At 39.8% G+C, this 20,766-nt stretch overlaps 1 long non-coding RNA gene across 2 annotated transcripts in view; it reads right to left on the bottom strand.

Moving 5' to 3' along the window:
• LOC117313588 (uncharacterized) overlaps positions 1–16,638 on the bottom strand; it is a 214,008-nt gene extending 197,370 nt beyond the window's left edge. For both annotated transcript variants that reach the window (XR_004528115.2, XR_012333958.1), the window contains exon 1: positions 16,560–16,638. This is a non-coding gene — a long non-coding RNA (uncharacterized lncRNA). The remainder of the gene's footprint in view (positions 1–16,559) is intronic.
• Positions 16,639–20,766: the final 4,128 nt, after the last annotated feature.

Below are 20,766 nucleotides of genomic sequence, written 5' to 3'. Positions count from 1 at the left end.
TATGTATGGAATAAGGATGTAAAAGACTGATACAGATTTCCAGAGCACATAAAGAAAGCAGCCTCTTATTTTCTATTCAAAGCTCCAAAAATAGTGCAAATGGACCTTCATTGTCTATATCGGCACTGCATCAGTCTTGCTGCTTTGCAAATCTAACGAAAGGATCTTAGCCTTTTTCTAACGTTCTGAAGAACTTTAAAATTCTCGTACAAAAGGAGAATGGCATAAAAATGGAGAAGTTAATTATTTTCAAAATTGTTTTCAGCAGTTATAATTTATGTGAACTTTGTTTTCATATGCGTGGCCTTAACACTTCACTTTAAAACTACTTATTTACTTTAACCTTTGGAGTGAATAGCTCTTAATTTAAATGGATGACCTTGAAAAAAATCAACTCTGGCTCTGCTTTATACCAGAAAGAAATTAACTTGGCTGGAACTTTTCACCAATGTGGTGGCACTGCCTCAAGACAAGGTTTCCTGAGAACTAAATACTTTATAATCATAAAAGAAAATCAAAGTATTGTCTCATTGTGTGCTCTTTGGATGTGAAAATTGTTTACACAAAAACCAGGCTCAACCTTGCCTGTAATATTTTTTTCTCGTCACTGTATATTTTATTATTTTTTGATGGAATCAAGTCAAATTCTAGCCATATCAAGGTCCTTTATGAAACACAAGTATATTCTGTCAGTTTGAGAGATGAGTGGCAACACAAAAGACTCTTCAATTTGCTTCTCTGCCTTCCTTTTTATTAACTTTCCCAAAAGAGCATAACAATTTTAAACGAAGTTCTTTAGCTTTTCGTTCTGTTGAAATATTTCTGGTTTATCATTATTTGGGCCAGCAGACTGGAATATATTTATATGTTCTCTGTCTTTGTTTATCTAAAATGTTTCTTCCGAAATTTCAACGCTGATTAAAACCCTATTGCTAATGCTCTGGGAAACATCCAGACGGTACTATCCTGGATTTGTTAAACCAGCTAACAGCTTTCTCCCAGGTAGAAACGATGCAACACTTTGATGTGAATACTAAGACTGCCCACCGTGAGAATATGTAAATATAAAATACATATAAAATATTTATTTACATAAATATAAAACAAGAGAAGAACACTCATTCATGGAGTTCCTTGGGGGCGGTAAAATGGAAGATTTTAGAGTTGGAGGCATAGATGCACTTACCCATTTGGAGTTCATGTTTTGTACAAGGTAAGAGATTTAGTTGCAATAAATTTCTGTTGCATACCTTGACGGCTTTTCTCAACTCCTAATTTGACATAAACAAGTCGAAAGGATTCAAGGGTAAGCCGAGCTGTGTTTTGATGTTACCTGGTATCAGTGTTCAGCTGGACCCTGGAGGACTTTGCTTCTTTAGCTACTAGAAAAGCTCTGTGTTTAAAAAGGTAGTCAAAATCACATCTCAGGTACAAGAGGATGGAGTGATTATCTCGGCAAGTTTAGGAAACATTTCTGACAGTGGTAGCACCTCGTGGGCAACTCTCCTGTATGAGTATGGCTTACGGGGTCAGCCTCCTCTGCTGGGCAGCCCTTCTAGTGACCAGCGTTTCTTAAGGCTCCCTCTCATTCTCATATGTTTTATATGGGTGACGACCTATTATAGTTTCTGCTGTAACAAATTATTACAAATTTAGTGGCTTAAAACAACACAAATTCATCATCTTTAGGTCAGAAGTCTGACATGGATCTTAATGGATTAAAAATCAAGGTGTCAGCAGGGCTGTTTATCAGTCTGGAGGCTCTAGGGGTGAATTCATTTCCTTGCCTCTTCCAGCTTCTAGAGGCTGCCCACATTCCTTCCATCATGCCCCTCTTCTTCCATTTTCAGTGCCAGCAATGGTGGGTCAAGTCCTCCTCCCCCTGGCGTCACTCTGACCTCCTGCCCCTCTTCCACTGTCATAGATCCTTGTGATTATATTGGGCCCACGTGGATAATCCAGGATAATCTCCCAATATTAAATGCAGCTGATTAGCAACCTTAATTCCATCTGTAACCTTAACCCCTTTGCCATGTAAAGTAACATATTCACAGATTCTGGAAATTAGGATGTGAACATCTTTTGGGACCATTATTCTGCCTACCAGAGTTCCTAAATAGTGTTTGAAATCAAGAGTGGTTTTGATCAGCTAGTCACACTGAAAAGCAAAACTCACAGGTATCATACCGAGGAAATGAGAATTTATCTGTGTCAGCCAGCCCTGCCCCACAGAGGGGGTTACGGGTACAGAGGTCAGCCAACTGTCCTTGTCTCTTCTTTCCCCATTTTAATTAATGTATCAGAAAGCTCCCTCTGCATTTACTCTCTCCTATGTTGTTGCTAAGAGTCTCTGTGACTCCATGTGACAGTGACTGTGAGCTGTCAACCAAAATCTGTCATCTTCTTTCTTGATCCTCAGACTACATTTTGCAGAGCCTCTTTTGAAGTTAAGTGTGGTCATGTGACTGGGTTCCAGCCAGTGGAAGTCAGCCAATTCCTGAGTCAAAATCCCTTCTGGTTACCAAAGGGGAAAGGCTGGGGGAGGGATAAATTAGGAGTTTGGGATTAACAGATACACACTACTATATATAAATTAGATAACCGACAAGGACCCACTGTATAGCACCGGGAACTATACTCAATATTTCGTAAAGACCTGTAAGGGAAAAGACTCAGAAAACAATATATAGAACTGTTTCGCTGTACACCTGGAACTAACACAACAGTGAAACTCAACTATACTTCAAAAAAAAAAAATACTCCTCTGTGAGGTCTTCCATGATGTCTCCCCTGTCCTGACTGGATTGGGCATGACCATGGTGACCTTAAAATCCAGTGGTTCGGGCTTCCCTGGTGGCGCAGTGGTTGAGAGTCCGCCTGCTGAGGCAGGGGACATGGGTTCGTGCCCCGGTCCGGGAAGATCCCACATGCCGCAGAGCAGCTGGGCCCGTGAGCCATGGCCGCTGAGCCTGCGCTTCCGGAGCCTGTGCTCCGCAACGGGAGAGGCCACAACAGTAAGAGGCACGCGGACCGCAAAAAAAAAAAAAAAAAAAAAAAAAAAAAAAAAATCCAGTGGTTCATCTACTGAAAGCTTCTGAATAACATCTTGGACTGTTATGTGAAAGAAAGGAACTTGTTTTATAAGCCATTGAATTTTGGGGGTCTCTTTGTTACTGCCACTCAACCTATATGAATTGTTTTCTCCTGCACTCTTGCTTTGCTGCACTCTTTTCCTCTTTGCATCTTATGCCTTCTGCAGCCAGATGCTCCCCGGGCTGTATTTTATGGTGTTGCTTCCACTGTTGACTTCCAGACTGCTCTCATTTTCTCATTTACTGAACTTAGGGTTCAGCGCCACTCACTAGCCTATATGATGTCTTTGTGAATATTAGGAAAAGATGCCTTTTTCTCTGGGTGGCCCCAAAAGAAGGGCACCTCTTTGGGCTATGTGATCCAGAAACCTGTGTTTGCTTTCAGGATAAATAAATATAGATATTTAAAACCAGCCCTGTATTTCCTTATATTCTCTCTTCCCTGTCTTCTGGCTTCCCTGTCATCTGGCTGGAGGCAGGTGTCCAGTGGAGGGTTCCCAGACCTTAGGGTAAATCTGAGTTACTAGATACGGAGAGTCTGTCTCTGAACATGTGCATGAAGAAGATAGCCCTGTTGGCCCACATTAGATTGTGATGTGAGCAAGAAACCTTCCCTCAACATTTTAAGCCATTGGGATTTTCCTGGTTGGTTATAAGAGCTGACCTAACTTACTTTAATACAAACGGACCTCTCGGATTTCATAGTAACTTGACATCAAAAGCACTGAGATAATAGAACACCAAATTTATATAAATGCTACAAATCAACACATACAATACTTTCTATCCTTAAGGTTATTTCCAGATACTTTATAAAAATTGTAGTGATCTTTAAAATGTTACTCAAAATAGCATAATGTCTATAAACAGTAGAAGACATGCTATATTATAATAATACTGTTATCACCTAGGACATTGAGATAATAGGTCTATCCCTACTTCATTTAAATTTAAATGTGCAAATGTTCCTTTTGATGGACAGGTTTAGCATATTATATTGTAATGACATTTAGCCTCACTTCAAAATGTAGCTAATTTAGATCATTTCAGAGAAAATGACAACTGTTCCCTTGTTACAAAGAGCATAAATGAGATGATTTATAATTTTCACTGACTAAAGTTAATCACTGATGTTAATACTTTATACTTACATAACACTTTGCTTCCATATATTTAATGCTTATTATTACAAATACTCAAAATATCTGTGTTTTGAGCCAGGCAGGAGACAAGGTTTAGTGGCTGTGTGTGTGTGTGTGTGTGTGTGTGTGTGCGCGTGCATGTGCATTTCCCCACAAGCTCTGTAGAAACTGTGGTGCAGGCATGGGAATGAAACGAAGGTACATGGATAGAGTTTACCCATGTCGGCATGGCTGAATTAAGAGTCTAGCAGTAAGTGCAAGTGTCCAGGGGCAGCAGAGTCCAGGCATGGCCACAAATGAACTCTGAGGATGGTACTAGAATTCAAAGTAGACTAGTCTTGTTGGGTGACCTTGGCCATCTTTGCTTCCCTTCGTTCCTATTTTTTTTTTTTTTTTAGGACTTCATGTTTCTTCATCAATGCTATGAGCTACCCAGTATTCTAAAGCATATTTGTTTCCTCGAAGTTAGCCTAAGTTGATTTTTATTTTGGTAAACAAAACCTTGACTGTGGCCGCAAAGTATTTGGAGTTATCATCTTTTGTCTAAAAGTTCTGTTGAAAGGGAAGGTTGGTGCCAGAAGCAAAGGAAGCTCTAGAGCTAGTCTGTTCGAGGAACTGAGTAGCTGCCTGAGACCTGCTTGCCTTTGGGGACATCAGCCCCAGCTGTGGATATTCTGCCTCCTTGCGTGGACTTCTGGTGTAAAGCTCTGTTGCTCTTTAAAACACAAGGTATCTGATTTCTAGTCACTCTTTAAACCTCCGTTGACCTGTCACTTCACCTGGGAAGACTTCAAAGGCTTCCTTCCCTCGACTCTGGGATGGGTCTACTCTTTTTGTTGCTCCCATAGCATGCCTTACATACACATCATTGTGCTTAACACACTGCTCTATAACAGCCAGGTCCCCTACAGGCTGGGGAGGGAGCCTGTGTTACTAACTCTGCATCCCCAGGCCTGGTACAGTGCTTGGAACATAGCAGACGCCCAATGAATATTAGTCGAGTGAATCATGCAGACTAACGTCCTTAATATGTTCAGAGCAATACATTACAAATTTTTGGACTTCTACTTCTTCCCAGTTAGAAAGCTACATTCGTAAGCTGGAAAGCTACAGCCACTGTGCCACTGTTTCATGTTGCTTTTTTCTCAGGCTGGACTGGCACTAAATTCTTTCACATGCTTGTTCTCTTTGTACGTTAGTAACAACATAAGGGCAGGAACTGAATGTAGGATGTTAGAGCTATAAGGGAACTTAGGGATCATCTATTACAAACTCAGAATTATTAGAATGAGAAAACTGTACCTAACAATATTGAATCACATGCTTGTGGTTTTACAGTTGGCTAGAACCCACATCTGCAATCCCAAATCTGGTCTCTAACTTCCAGCCCAGGGCTCTCGTGTGTGCAGTTTTCAGCAGGATGTTTGGTTTGTCCTGGGGAGGGAAGGGTGGTGACTAACATTTGTTGTTCTCCTACTGCAATTACAGGCATGATGCTAGACACTGTATATGTTATATTGTTTAATTTTTCAATAACCTAATAGAGGTAAATTTTATTATCCATATTTTACAGGTAAGAAATCTGTAGCCCTTCAGGAAAATTCCTCAAGGATACAGAGCTGACACTCAAATTCGAACATGTGTGATACCAAAGCTATGGCACAATTAGATATTTACACACACGGTGTCCTTCCTAAGGTAGAGGAATGTTGTAGAAGTGATTTGATCTCCCTCTGGGCTTTTCCACACTCCCCTTACCATATCCTGTATTTGCCTGGCTGAGTCATACTTTTTCTTGGTAACATGCTCCCTTCTCTAGTCCTTTCCAGCAGGTCTCCTAAATTAGCTCAGAGCTTACCTCCTCTTGGAAGCCTTCCCAGATTGCCATCAAGCTTTCACCTAGTCCTACACACTCCATACATGTTAGAGAGAACATTTAGATGCCAGGGACTCTATCCTCAAACCTTCAGGCAACACTCTATGCAATGCATCTCAAAAAAATAGTCATCATTATTGCTTAAAAATCTCCAGTAAAAGGGTCTTCATAAATTCTCTGCCACCTACTCTAAAATCTCAAATTACAAATTAGATGTGGAAGTAATCTTGGGGGGGATCAGTCTACTCTTAACCTTGTACAGATGAGGAAACAGATCTGGAGAGGTTAAGATGACCTCTATAGGGTCTGTGTTATACTTCAATTTAGTAAGTGGTTGAATTGATTCAGGTTCATTTTCTCCAATTTTTAGTAGAAAACGGGGGGAAAGAAAACCCCACTAGTGGTCTAATGGTCAGTCCTGTAATATTCCTTCATAGGAATAAGGACACATAAAATCTCCTTTTATCTTCTTCTTATGTAAGCCAAATAGCTTTTGCCTCTCTCTTGCTGTCTTTTCCTCTCCCCTCCCCACTCTTCTAACTTCTAGTCATGCCTTATTTCCTAAAGGATTTTAGGTAACTACCAAATAGTCACTGTTTCTCCAAGTTTTCCCCCAAGCAGATATTTCTCAGAAGATATCTTTTGACCCTATTGGGATTTGGGACAAAAGCTTTAGTTAGCAGTATCTATATGGACATCTGGAATATAAATGCAAAAATCCTCAAGAAAATATTAGCAAACTGAATCCAACAACACATAAAAAGAATCATATAGCGTAATCAAGTTGAATTCATTCCAGAGTCACAAGGATGGTTCAACATATGCAAATCAATCAATGTGATATACCACATCAACAAAAGAAAGGACAAAAACCCCATGAACATCTCAATAGATGAACAAAAAGCATTTGATAAAATTCAATGTCTATTCATGATAAAACTCTTGCCAAAGTGGGTATAAAGGGAACACATCTCAACATAATAAAACCATTTATGACAAACTGACAGCCAACATAATAATCAATGCTGAAAAGCCAAAAGCCTTCCCACCAAATTCTAGAAAAAGATGAGAATGCCCACTCTTACCACTTCCATTCAACATAGTAATGGAAGTCCTAGCCACAGCAATCAGGCAAGAAAAAGAAAGAAAAGTTATCTGAATGGGAAGAGAAGAGGTAAAGTTGTCATTATAGGCAGATGACATTATACGCAGATGACATTATACTCTACATAGAAAACTCTTAAGACTCCACACAAAAACTCCTAGAACTGACAGATGAATTCAGCAAGATACCAGGTTACAAGATTAACATACAGAAATCTTGATTTCTTCACACTAACAGTGAAATATCAGAAGGGGAAAGAAAAAAAAAATCCTTTTAAAATTGCATCAAAAAATAAAGTACTTAGGAATAAAACTGACCAAGGAGGTGAAAGACTTGTACACTGGGAACTATAAAACATTGATAAAGAAAACTGAAGATGATTCAAGAAATGGAAAGACATCCCATGCTCTTGAATTAGAAGAATATTATTAAAATGGCCATATTACCTGAAGCAATCTACAGTTTCAATGTGATCTCTGTCAAAATGCCCATGATATTTTTCACAGAGAAAATACTCCTGAAATTTATATGGAACCATAAAAGACCCAGAATTGCCAAAGCAATCCTGAGGAATAAAACAAAGCTGGAGGCATAACCCTTCCAAGACTTCAGACAATACTATAAAGCTACAATATTCAAAAGAGCATGGTATTGGCACAAAAACACATATAGATCAATGGAACAGAGTAGGGAGCCCAGAAATAAACCCACACACCTATGGTCAATCTTTGACAAAGGAGGCAAAAAAAATACAATTGAGAAAAGACAGTCATTTCAGCAAGTGGTGTTGGGAAAGTTGGACAGCCTCATGTAAATCAATGAAGATAGAACACTTCTGCACACCATACACAAAAGTAAACTCAAAATGGTTAAAGACTTAAATGTAAGACAGGATACCATAAAACTCCTAGAAGAGAACATACACAAAATATTCTCTGACATAAATTGTAGCAATGTTTTCTTAGGTCAGTCTCCCAAAAGAAATAAAAGCAAAAATAAACAAATGGGACCTTATCAAACTTATAAGCTTCTGCACAGCCAAGGAAACCATAAGCAAGATGAAAAGACAACCTACAGACTGGGAGAAAATATTTGTAAATGATGCAACAATGAGGGCTTAATTTCAAAATATAAAGATAGCTCATACAACTCAATATCAGAAAAACAAACAACCCAATCAAAAAATGGGCAGAAGACCTAAGTAGACATTTCTCCAAAGAAGACATACAGATGGCCAATAGACACATGAAAAGGTGCTCAACATCACTAATTATTAGGGAAATGTAAATCAAGACTACAGTGAGGTACCACCTCACACTGGTCAGAATAGCCATCGTCAAAAAGTCTACAAATAATAAATACTTGAGAGGGTGTGGAGAAAAGGGAACCCTCTTACACTGTTGGTGGGACTGTAAATTGATGCAGCCACTGTGGAATAGAGTATGGGAGTTCCTTAAGAAACTAAAAATAGTTACCATATGATCCAGCAATCCCACTCCTGGGCATGTACTTGGAAAAGATGAAAACTCTTATTAGAAATGATGTATGCACTCCAATGTTCATGGCAGCAGTATTTACAGTAGCCAAGACATGGAAGCAACCTAAATGTCTACTGACGGATGAATGCATAAAGAAGTTGTGGTATATGTATACAATGGAATACTACTCAGTCATAGAAAAGAATGAAATAACGTTATTTGCAGCAACATGGGTGGATGTAGAGATTATTATACTAAGTGAAGTAAGACAAAGACAAATATCACATGATATCACTTATATGTGGAATCTAAAAAATAGTACAAATGAATTTATTTACAAAACAGAAACAGACTCACAGACATAGAAAACAAACTTATGGTTACCAAAGAGGAGGGATAAACTAGGAGTATGGGATTAACAGATACAAACTACTATATATAAAATAGATAAATAACAAGGATTTACTGTATAGCACAGGGAACTATATTCAATATCTTGTAATAAACTATAATGGAAAAAAATTATATGTAACCAAATCACTTTGCCATACACCTGAAACTAACAGTATTGTAAACCAACTATGTGTCAAAAATATATATCTATGTATCAGTAGGGTCCCTAAAATAAATTTTAATGGCAATGATAAACCTAAACCCATTAGAGAAGATTTCTAAATGTCTGAATAAAGATATAGATTTCAGAGCCTATGATTTCCAGCTTGGTTTTCCAAATATGTACTTTGTGCTTGGTATCCAATCTATTAACACTTTTTCTCCCTGCTTACATCATTTATAAATTTTGTAATTTTTATAAAAGTACTTAATATTTAGTGACAGACAAAATGACTAGTCTATAATCTTCAGTTTATATTCAATACAGCTGCTAAATTTTATGGAAAAAAATATGGACATCTGCTCAGAGTGCCCTCTGGGATATAAATTCAACATAGTAATGGAAGTCCAACGAGGGCTTAATATATAAATATTAAGGGGATATAAATACCCCTCAGAAAGTCTTGACCATAGTAGGGGCTGGTTCAAGATTCGTATTCTATTTTTTTTTTTATGGATCATGATTTGCTGCCATATCTAAGAAATCTTTGCCTAATCTAAAATTTCAACAAATATTTTTCCCTGCAAGTTTTTAAAAAAATTTATTTATTTATGGCTGCGTTGGGTCTTCGTTGCTGCGCATGGGCTTTCTCTAGCTGCAGTGAGCGGTGGCTACTCTTCGTTGCGGTGCGTGGGCTTCTCATTGTGGTGGCTTCTCTCGTTGCAGAGAATGGGATCTAGGCGCACCGGCTTCAGTAGTTGTGGCTCGCGGGCTGTGTAGAGCGCAGGCTCAGTAGTTGTGGCACATGGGCTTAGTTGCTCCGTGGCACGTGGGATCTCCCCAGATGAGGGCTCGAACCCATGTCTCCTGCATTGGCAGGCGGATTCTTAACCTCTGCGCCACCAGGGAAGCCCTCAAGATTCATTTTCTGCCACATATTCCACCTGGCATATAATTTCTTGTTCTTCTTTGGATTGTCTTGATGTCCTTTCTAGGAAGATTTAGGGAGAGTCTCAGGGAGTCTCCTTTAAGGTTCCTATATGTATTGTTTCAGGTATAGACACAAAAAACGAGAGCTCTTGGTAGTATCCACAACAAAAATCAGTCAAATGAGCTCTTCTTTTATGGTTTTCAAAAATCCCAACTGTGAATTCCTAATCACTTTCCAAATTCAAAATACAGAGGTTCCCCATGAGCTATATTATTCCCACAGAAATGGGATGCCCAGTAAATTCTTCCAACATTAGGGCCCCTGGCCCTAATGATACAAATCTAAAAGATACAAATCATTCATGCTATATATGAAGTTGATGTTATCCTTGTTTTAAAAATAGAGCAAATGAAGCATACCTAAGTTGCGTAACCTGTCTGAGGTCACACAGCTAGTGAAAGCTGGGATGTGAACCGAGGTGCATCCAATTCCCACCCTCACGCTCTTTCCCACTCCACCATCTGCCTCGGCTGTTGAACGTGTTGGGACACTGAGGCTTCTAATTTTGGTCAGTCCTGGATGGGAGCTGCCCTGGATCTCAGATGACACATGCATCCTAAGCAACTGTCCTCATTTTTGCCCAAAACTGAAATGATACCATGCAAGCAACAGCATTAGGCCTAGGTAATATAGATACCCCAAGTTCTGGTGAAAACAAGGACTCCCACAATAAAAGCAATTTGATTTAGGGCTCTTGTAGTTTGGAGATGGTCTATTTCTTTAGAAAAGTCCTTCCTTAATCTATCATGACAAGGGTGTCCTAGATTTGCTATTTCTTCTTGGAAGTTTGTAAGGTCCTGAAACGGGATAAAATGAGATGGGGAGTTGGGAGGGGAGGCATTGTTCTACGCAATCTTTCCTGAACTTTTACATAATTTTACTATTTTTGGAAGGATAAAATGGTTTCAGAAGACCTTCTTTGCGCTTTCCCCCAAAACAGCCCCTCCTCCAAAAAGGGAAATAACATATATAAAAATGGAGGGAGGGAAGTTATTCCCATTTTCTAATTTTTTAATCATCTTGAACCCCAAGAAGAGTTGCTTCTGGGTATAGTTTCGCTAGAAATAAGGCCACCTGATGATTTAGTTCTCCTGATAAAAAATGGCAATTCCTTTTGCCCAAGCAGTTTCTGCGAAACATATGAATAGTAAAGAGAACAAAATAAAAAGATCTGGCAAGTCTTCTATGACAGCTCAAATAAGCAGTTTGAGTATAAGTAGTGACAAGTGACAATGATGTGAGATCTCTGCACGGGCAAGTTAGTAGCAGAGGACTTTTCTATGCACATTCATCCAACATGGAAGAATTAGATGAGTGCCTTTGAAACTGACTTCATGTATCTTAATGAGAAATAGAGATTGTTGTCAAAGTCCAGATGATTGGTCTATATGGGGTGGAGAGATCTTTTCATTAATTCCTAACCTGCATAGTTAAGGGAAAAAGTCCCATGAGGGTAGTCTATACAGAACTGTGGCTAAGAATATATAGAAAATTCAATACAAATAATTAAACCAAGTAAAGATTTTTCTCTAAGTCATACCTGATCCTTACATAAAATTCTTCTGTACTTTAATCTAAGATTTACAATCCTTTGTGACTATTGCCTTTCCTTTTTAGTATACTTCTAACTCATCTTGCCAAAGTCTCGTGTATTATTCAGTGCACACACACTTTGAGTCAAAGCATGTTTATCGTGCGGAATACCAATAGCAGTGAAGTTCCAGGGCAAATAAAATCAGAAGTTGGTCAAGTTAGAAAATAAGTTGCTTCTTTAAATTCTGTTGGTGAGCCATCCAATGTGTCTGGAATCCTACATAAGATGACTATATTTCCTTTTAAAGATACAAGGATTTAGTATTGATAGGAAGTACTTGTGTTTAAAAAGCGTGCTTTTTTTCCTTCAGCTTGGAAAGGATCCTGGACAAACAGCAGAGGCAACTGTAGTCTTGCAAAAACACAGCCAGATGAATCCTGAGTTGGGGTTATAGTGTATTTCAGGACACTCCATCCCAGAATGGGGTCGGCTAAATCAGGCCTCACAGCTGCTGACCCCCCTACCCACCCCAATATTTCCCTACATATAGACCCAGCTAGGAGAAACTGCTCCTCAGTGAGAGGCTTGCCAGAAGCTCAGCATCAACCCATTTGGGCCTTTGCAAAGGTCCTGTGAGGCTTCTTATATATGTGAAGAAGAATCAGTGACATCATAAGCAGAGTAGTGAGATAGTAATATAGCTGAAATATCGGGTGGGGCTCGAGGTTCTAGTAAAGTATGAAGGCAGTATATCTCAATATTATAAGTTTGTATAATCGTCTTAAGTTCTTGTTTCCTTATTACCATGGAAGTATCTTCAAGAGTCCAAATAGGAAACTAAAGGTTCAGAAATATCAGTGACATGGTCCCTTCCATCAAGAAACCTATCCAGGGAGAGGGGCACAAGTATGAAGGATATAAATATTCTAATCAGAATAAGTCTAAATTTAAAACTTTGCTTTAAAGGTATTCTAAATTGACATCAAACAATACTCAATAATTGTAACCAGGGGTTCCCTGATGGCGCAGTGGTTAAGAAGCCACCTGCCAATGCAGGGGACACGGGTTCAAGCCCTGGCCCAGGAAGATCCCACATGCCGTGGAGCAACTAAGCCAGTGCACCACAACTACTGAGCCTGCGCTCTAGAGCCCATGAGCCACAACTACTGAGCCCACGTGCTCATGCTCTACAACCAGAGAAGCCACCACAATGAGAAGCCTGCACACCACAACGAAGAGTCGCCCCTGCTTGCCACAACTAGAGAAAGCCCACGTGCAGCAACGAAGACTGTGGATTGGATTCTCAAGTCTGTGGATTGGACGCAGTCCAAAGTTAGTCATTTTGTACCCTGTTTTAGACCTTGACTCCATCTGAGTATGACTAACGTCCAGGAATTTAACTGCCCTTTAGACATTATACATATTGCTTAGACCCAAATCTACACTTGCTGGTTAAGAGCAGAGAAAAAAACCTGTTACCCTGCCATCCTGTTCGAAAACCGTCTTTTCTTCATCACATAATTCACCTTGAATGCAACATCGTTACTTTTGATAGAGCCCTTTTCATCTCTCTCTCTTTCTTAATACTTCCCTGTAGTAGGGAGACAATGAATGGTCTCTTCCAAGAGGAATGCAGATATTTTCACATAAAAACAGATGAACCAAAAGTGTCCATGAAGGGCTTAAAACAGCAAGGTATGAAGACTACTTGGGAAGAAAAGTGGAAGAAAGAATTTAGGGGTGGTGCTCATGTAGGTGAGCATGAATTCACCTACATGACACCCATTAGCAACGCCTTACAGGGCAATTCAAAGCTGACCTCCCCATGCAAAGCTTCCCAAACAAGCTCTGATCCCAGTGTCCTCACAGACCTTGATTTGAGGTTATGGGAAACCCGAACAAACGTTTTGGCCCACCCAATAGATACATCGATTCTCTTCACATTTTCCAGGGTCACCTTTTACCATCCAAACTTCATTTTACATATAGTTTACCTAAGAACATCTGAAATTTCTATATTCTTAATCTTTTTTGATCATGGGTCTGAAGAAAGCTAAGTTTTTCCTAGAAAAAATATATGTAAACAAAATTTTGTACAATTTACCTATCAGTTTCAGTTTGTCCACAGCATCAACCCCCTAAGCTATCCTACATAAGGACTCTTATCTACAGAATACCCTGATTTATCCCCCAATGATTCCCTATGGAAAAACCCTAGTGAACAAAAATGCAAGCATTTCTTATTTTGTCTCCCTCACTTAGACAGCATCTAAGTAGGTCAAGCACCGCTGAGCTTCACAGCATATCTTATTTTCAGATGTTTCCAGAAACAAAGATCTCTTGTTTGTAGATTCTTGTCCAAAGTTTCTGGTTTAGAAAAACCTGTACTGATAATTTAGATGCCTCCATCACACGTTTCTGGAGAGGAAACATGGCATCTTTCATCAGGTGGTTCCTGAATTGAACCCCTGTCACACTTCCCATGGAGATATGAAAAAGAGAGGCTGAATGATCGTCTGGAAGAAAACTCTCAGACTTTTGGCACTTGGCTGTAGAACCCCCAGCTCAAGAGTCTGGAGCTCAGTGGTAGAGATGCAGAAAACTGCTTTCATCAGTTCACCCAACAATGTCAGACCTAGGGAATTAGTCATATATTCCACAAAGACAGACTAACACATCACAGAATGCTAGGCATATCGGTCAAGTGGATTAGAATGCTGTGTCCTTTTCCCACAAGATAGCCAACTTGAGAAACCAAATGAAGACCAGAAAGTTGCATGGGAAACACAGTGAAGGTGAAAGAGCTGGATGGCCTGATGGGTGGGCCAGGATGCCTCACCTGCCTGTGTTCTCCCCACTACACCACCATGGGAAGATGGTCACCAGGGAGAAGCCAGCCAGGGAAATATCTTCATTAAAGCATGAAATTTGTTTTGTTTTTTAATGTTTCCAATATAACCATGTAAGAACATTATTGATGACATACCCATAATAGTAATTAACATTTTGATATGTATCTTCAATCTTTTTTTCTTGTTATAGACATTTGTATTCCAGATATCAGCTCTATTTGCATCCTCCTCTCTGAGCTCCCCCAAGGAAAGCATCTACTTGCTCAGCTAGATTAAAGAATGATGTAAAATTGATGGTCTTTTAGAGATGGAGTGGGACTGCGTTTAAAACTCTCTATATCCTTGTTTAAAAGGAAAACCTGGTTCAGATCAGGCCTCTGGTTCTAACTCAGGTTGCATAAAATATAGATATAGAGAAACATGTTCAATACCAGAGAAGGAATCAAATTCCAGCATGTAAATAATTCTATGAGACAGTTGTCTCAGTTTTAACAAATGGAAATTTAGAAAGAAAAAGAGGGGAAACAAATGAAAAGCAGTTTAAGAGGTATATTGTAGGGGTTCAGACTGAGCCTCCTCCAAGCGTGGAGGCTTTTCCATGAAGGTTATTTTGAGGTAAAGGCAATCAAGATCCTCTGGGTTCTAGAGAAGCTACTGCCCCTCCCTCAATTACTTAAAAGAATTTAAGTGGGGGATTTTCCCAGGAAAGAGTTATTACTGAAGAAATTTTATCTAAGTAGCTTTATTTGTATGGCAGGGTAAAGGTCTAATTACCAAACATCTTCTCCTACCATCCTTCTGAATGACTCTCATGCCCTTGGAAGCCCTAGGCCCCTATCCCATTCCTTAGCTCACGATGGTTTATATACCTCATTTTCCTTTGTCTCTGACCCTCTCATGTGAGGTTCCTGTACATATGAAATTAGATTTTCTTCCCTTAATCTGTCTCATGTCAATTCTTAGACCAGCCAGAAGAACCTAACAGGGTAGAGAAATGTTTTCTTCCTCCCCAACAGTACCAGCCAAGAACAATGCACAGATCTTGTTTCAAATACACTTCGAGATGTAGCAATATTATGTAAGCCTTATGGAAACTACAAAGCAAAATCTAGAGCAGATGCGCCAGAGATAAGTGGAAAATAAAGCACACCACCATAAAAATCACCAATTCACAAAAATGGGCAGAGACGGGAGGGGGAAAGCAATGGAAATACAAAACAACCAGAAAACAATAAGATCGCATTAATAAGTTTTCATATGTCAATAACTCTAAACGTAAATGAATTGAATTCACCAATGAAAAGGCAGAGTGCCTATATGGCTAAAAAAAAAACCCCAAAACAAACAAAAAACCAAGACCCAAGTATATGCTGCCGATAAGAGACTCACTTTAAAGACACACATAGGCTCAAAGTGAAGGGATGGAAAGAGATATTCCATGCAAGTGGAAACTAAAAGAAAACAAGGGTAGCTATACTTATATCACACAAAATAGACTAACCCAAAAACGGTAACAAGAGAAAAAGAGGTCACTATACATTGATAAAGGGGTCAATTCATCAAGACGACTGTAAATGTATATATACCCATTATCCGAGGACCTGAATATATTAAGCAAATACTAACAGATCAAGGGAGCAAAGGACAACACGATACTAGGGGACTTCAATACCCTGTTTTCAGCAATCAGTAGATCATCCAGACAGAAAAATCAATAAGGAAATGGACTTGAACCATATATTAGACCAAATGGATCTAACATATTTATAAAACATTCCATCCATCGGAAGCTGGATACATGTTCTTCTCAAGTGCATGTAGAATATTAAGTGCACTTTAATAAATTTAATCTTACAGACATAATGTTGAGCCAAACACAGAAAGTAAATATTGTACCATTCCACTTATGTAAAATTCGAAATCAGTACAGGGTTACCTTTGGATGGGATAGTCACTGGAGGGGCCATGCTTCTCGAATGCTGGTGCTATTCTGCTTTTTCAAAAGCATCCTAGTTACATAGATACATTTATTTGTGAGAATTCAACCTGTAAACCTATGATTTGGGTATCTTTATGTTATACAATAAACAGTTAATGAGATAATCTGAATATATTTGATGATACTAAGGAATTGCTGGAAATTCTCTTTGTTGATAATACTGGGGTTTTGTCAAAAAAATCTTATATTTTAGAAATATGTATTGAAGTGTTTGTGGATGAAATGTGATGTTCAGATATGCTTTAAAAAGTGAGGAAGGAGTGAAGGGGAGAGGTTGGAGTTTAGATTGGCCATGTGTTGGTAATTGAAAGCAGATGATTACATGTGGTACATTAAGCTATTCCCTTATGTATATCTGACAACTTCCTGACAAAGACTTAACTGTAAGATCCCTTGAGACACCTCCCCTTGCCCAATTCCCTCTCTCTGTACTGCCTGGGACTTTCACCTCTCTCCCTTCTCCCACCATTGCCCCACCTTGCAGACTACACCTCTTAACGTATTTTCCTTCTGATGCAATGCAGCTCACCTGGGCTCTCTTCATCCGAGCTCATCCTACAGCCCCCTTCAGGGCTCAGTCTCCAACAGAAATTTTAAAAATTAGCAAAAAAGATGGGTCTTTTCCAGGAAGGAGGGTCCTAGTCTAACCGCTAAGAAAAACAATTTCCCATATTCATTCATTTTTTCCTTCCTTTGTTCTTTCTCAATTCTCTCTCCCTTCCTCTGCAAATATGCACGTGTGGGTAGGATTTAAGATAATCTCGTCTCTTTATTTTTTTTTCTGTACGCGGGCCTCTCACTGTTGTGGCCTCTCCCATTGCGGAGCACAGGCTCCGGACACGCAGGCTCAGCGGCCATGGCTCACGAGTCCAGCCGCTCCGGGGCATGTGGGATCTTCCTGAACCGGGGCACGAACCCGTGTCCCCTGCATCCACAGGCAGACTCTCAACCACTGCGCCACCAGGGAAGCCCAATACTCTAGTCTCTTGAAACATTTGAAAAGTACTTTTAATAGCATCAGGAACACGGTTGGTAACCTTTTCCCAGGGTGAGCTACTTCTACCTACCACTGGTCTAAACCATTTTGTGAAGATCCTCACAAGCATTGATCTGAAATTGTTCCCCATTCTGACAGTGCATTTTTTGGAGCCTTCAATCCCCTCCACACTGGCTGTAGTTGTTGAATTTCCCTCTGAGAAATTTTGCATGTGTTTTGCATGTGTGGGAGGAAGGAAGAAGAGAAAGCACTTAAAAATAGTCCATGGACTGATGGGGAATTTCTATGAAGAGCTGGCCACATAGGAACACCAGTAAGCAGGTTTAAGACCAAATGCAAGGGAGGCAAAACATTCATCCAAATGAGACTCTATTTGTTTTCCAGGAATGGGGGGTGGTACAGGATAATTTACCCAAATTGGTCTCAAAGCATACATTTTCAGCCTAGAAATGGAGCACACAAACTGGAATTTGATTTAGGAATTAATAAAGAGATGTGATTTGGGGAAAATTAAAACATTTATCAACCTCTGTGCAACTCAGGACTGGCTGTGTGAACCTAAACTACCAGGCACTGCACCACATCCTCCCAGCTTACAAGCCTCTGCCCCAGTGTCACACTGACAGCCACTCACTCAACCGGGAGACTTCAGTTCTCTCCCAGTTCCTATAAGGTCTGTACCCCACCTCCACCATGTACACGTCTGCCGTCTCTCCCACCCTCCAGATCACCTTCACTTGTACGGACTCTTGACTTTTCTGAGCAAACATCCGCACAGCCATCTGCCTCCACTGCCAAAACTATATCACAAGTTAAGAAACCCCCGAAAATAAGAAAACTTCCTAATATCCAAGCAAGGCACCAGCTTAGGTGACTGCAGGATTCTTTGGAAAAATTCATTTGCCTCTAGAAAATCTGGACAGAAATCACTGTAAAGCAGGTAAACTCGAGGGTTGAGGACAGGCGCTGAGACCGAAAGGCCAACCTTCAGATTCTTGAATCTTCTTACACCTCTGTACTACCTACAATTACGCTTCCACACAAAGCCACTGGCATCTGACTGGGAATAATCCAACTGTTTTAGACAAATTTATAGCAGCCCAGGGTCTTGTAAGACATCTGATCACACATTCACGCCACCTTGAATCATCATGCAAAAAGACTTCCCTTGAAGGTGAAAGAGCACTAATCTGGTGCTCACTAGCAGTTGTGCTTTGGGACAACCTGAGTTTCTACGTGCAAGCCAAGAGGTGATCGGCTCACATCAACAGTCTTAATGGCCCTTGAAAAAGCGTAAGGGCCTAGTGCATGGCCACACAGTGGGAAGGATTAGCCCATAGGGTTCTGTGTTGCCTCCGATGACGTAGGTGTACATGCAGTATGGGTATTGTGTCCAGAGCATGGGTTCTGGTCAGCTTGACAGAGTCCGCCAAACCTTTAGAAGACAGATAAAACAGTGCCTGTGGCATTAAAAGCGTTAATATGCGTCAACTCTCAGAACAGGGCCTCCTGCTTCATGGTCAGCACTCTGTAAATGTCAGCTATTTCAGATTGAGGGTGTAAATACCCAAGAATGATGATGATCCTGGTGTGGTGCTTAAAGATATTTAAAGGTTCCAGGGAAGCATGGTAGTCATGCCTTCAACTTGTGGATCAGAACTTACTATGATGGAGCATGATGATAAAGTCTCAAATGGCAGAGGAAGAGTTGTATGGCGTGATAGTAACAGCACTGGACCTGAGGGAAAGAGGCCTGGGTTTAAGTGCTGGGTCACTGCCAGCTCTGTGACCTGGAATCAGGCAACTCATCCTTTTGGACTTAGGAGGATTACGGTTGCTTCTAGCTTAGACCGGTGATTTGATGCCAAGTAGTGCTTTTATCACTGCTTCTTTGATTAGATGCATATTAGGACTTTAAAGAAGTGTCTTTCGCCCCCCATGCCTCCATTATCCTCTTTTTAAAATCACCTGGACTGATTTAACCATACTTACGATAGACTCAAATCAGAAGTTCAAGAACTCCCAAAAAAGAAACTGACACTAAGGTAGAATTTGACAAGTTATTTCTCTTAAGATATCCAGATATCTGTCTTTCATCTTCTTTAATAATGTTTACAGTGATGACTATATCCTGAGTGGGTTTTTGTTTTCCTCTCTTAGAAAATTTTTGTAGAGACCCAGTCACACTGCTGACTAGTTTCCCTTCTTCCAACCACCGACACTGCCAGACAGCTGGTCAGGGTTGTGGCTGCAGGCTGTGGACACGAAACAGAAATACGCTGACCTCCGTGAGTACTAGAGACATAATTTTGGCTTCCTGAGCACCAGGTTGCCACCTGCTAAGCAAAAGCCCAACCATTAAAAGGAATTACTTAACCCAACATCAGGGCTGGCAGATCTAAAAAAAGATTTAAACTGATGAGCTAAATTTCACATAAAACATGCCTTCAACAATAACCTCAATAAACCTCAACAATAACAGTAACAATAAAGGGCTTTTATAATATCGTTCTGAAATCATTAAAAAAAAAAAACCCCAACCCTGACATACGTTGGTATTTTCTCCAGCTAATTCCCTTGAAGAGGCAGGGCTCATTATCAATTCAAAACTTAAACTGATGCATTTGCCAGGAAGGAAAAATGAAATTCCACAGACATTATCATGCAAATTCAGTCTTAAGAGCTCACCAGTTGTAAAAAAAAAAAAATGTTCAGTTGTGTATAACCATCTTGGCATTTCCATGTAAGTCACAGATTTATAGAACAACAGGACTGACGTGGAAAAAATAAGATCAAGCAGGGCTATGATTTTTTCCAATAACATAAATGGATACTGAAACTTTTAAGAGCTGACCTACTATCCACAAGTCAAAACCTGAGGTATGCACGGCATCTATTCTTCAGGATTTCATACATATTATTTCAGGGAAAATGGTTTAGGAAACCCCATATCCTTTATTCACAAAGGTTTCACATACTTGGTAGGAGAAATCCAAACCAAATCAACAGATCTAGGTAGGATCTAAATAGTGCTAGGTATTGTAAAGACATCAAAGATAAATAAGGCAAAGATTCTGCTATTGCCGTATTGAGGAGAGGAAGAAGACAGACAAATAACTGAAATGTGTTACTGAGTCCAAGCTTGTA

The sequence above is a fragment of the Tursiops truncatus genome, chromosome 9 (genome assembly GCF_011762595.2).
Source record: "Tursiops truncatus isolate mTurTru1 chromosome 9, mTurTru1.mat.Y, whole genome shotgun sequence".
Lineage (NCBI taxonomy): Eukaryota > Metazoa > Chordata > Mammalia > Artiodactyla > Delphinidae > Tursiops > Tursiops truncatus.
The sequence above is the reverse complement of the archived record's forward strand: the minus strand, read 5'-3'. Positions and strand labels throughout refer to the sequence as shown.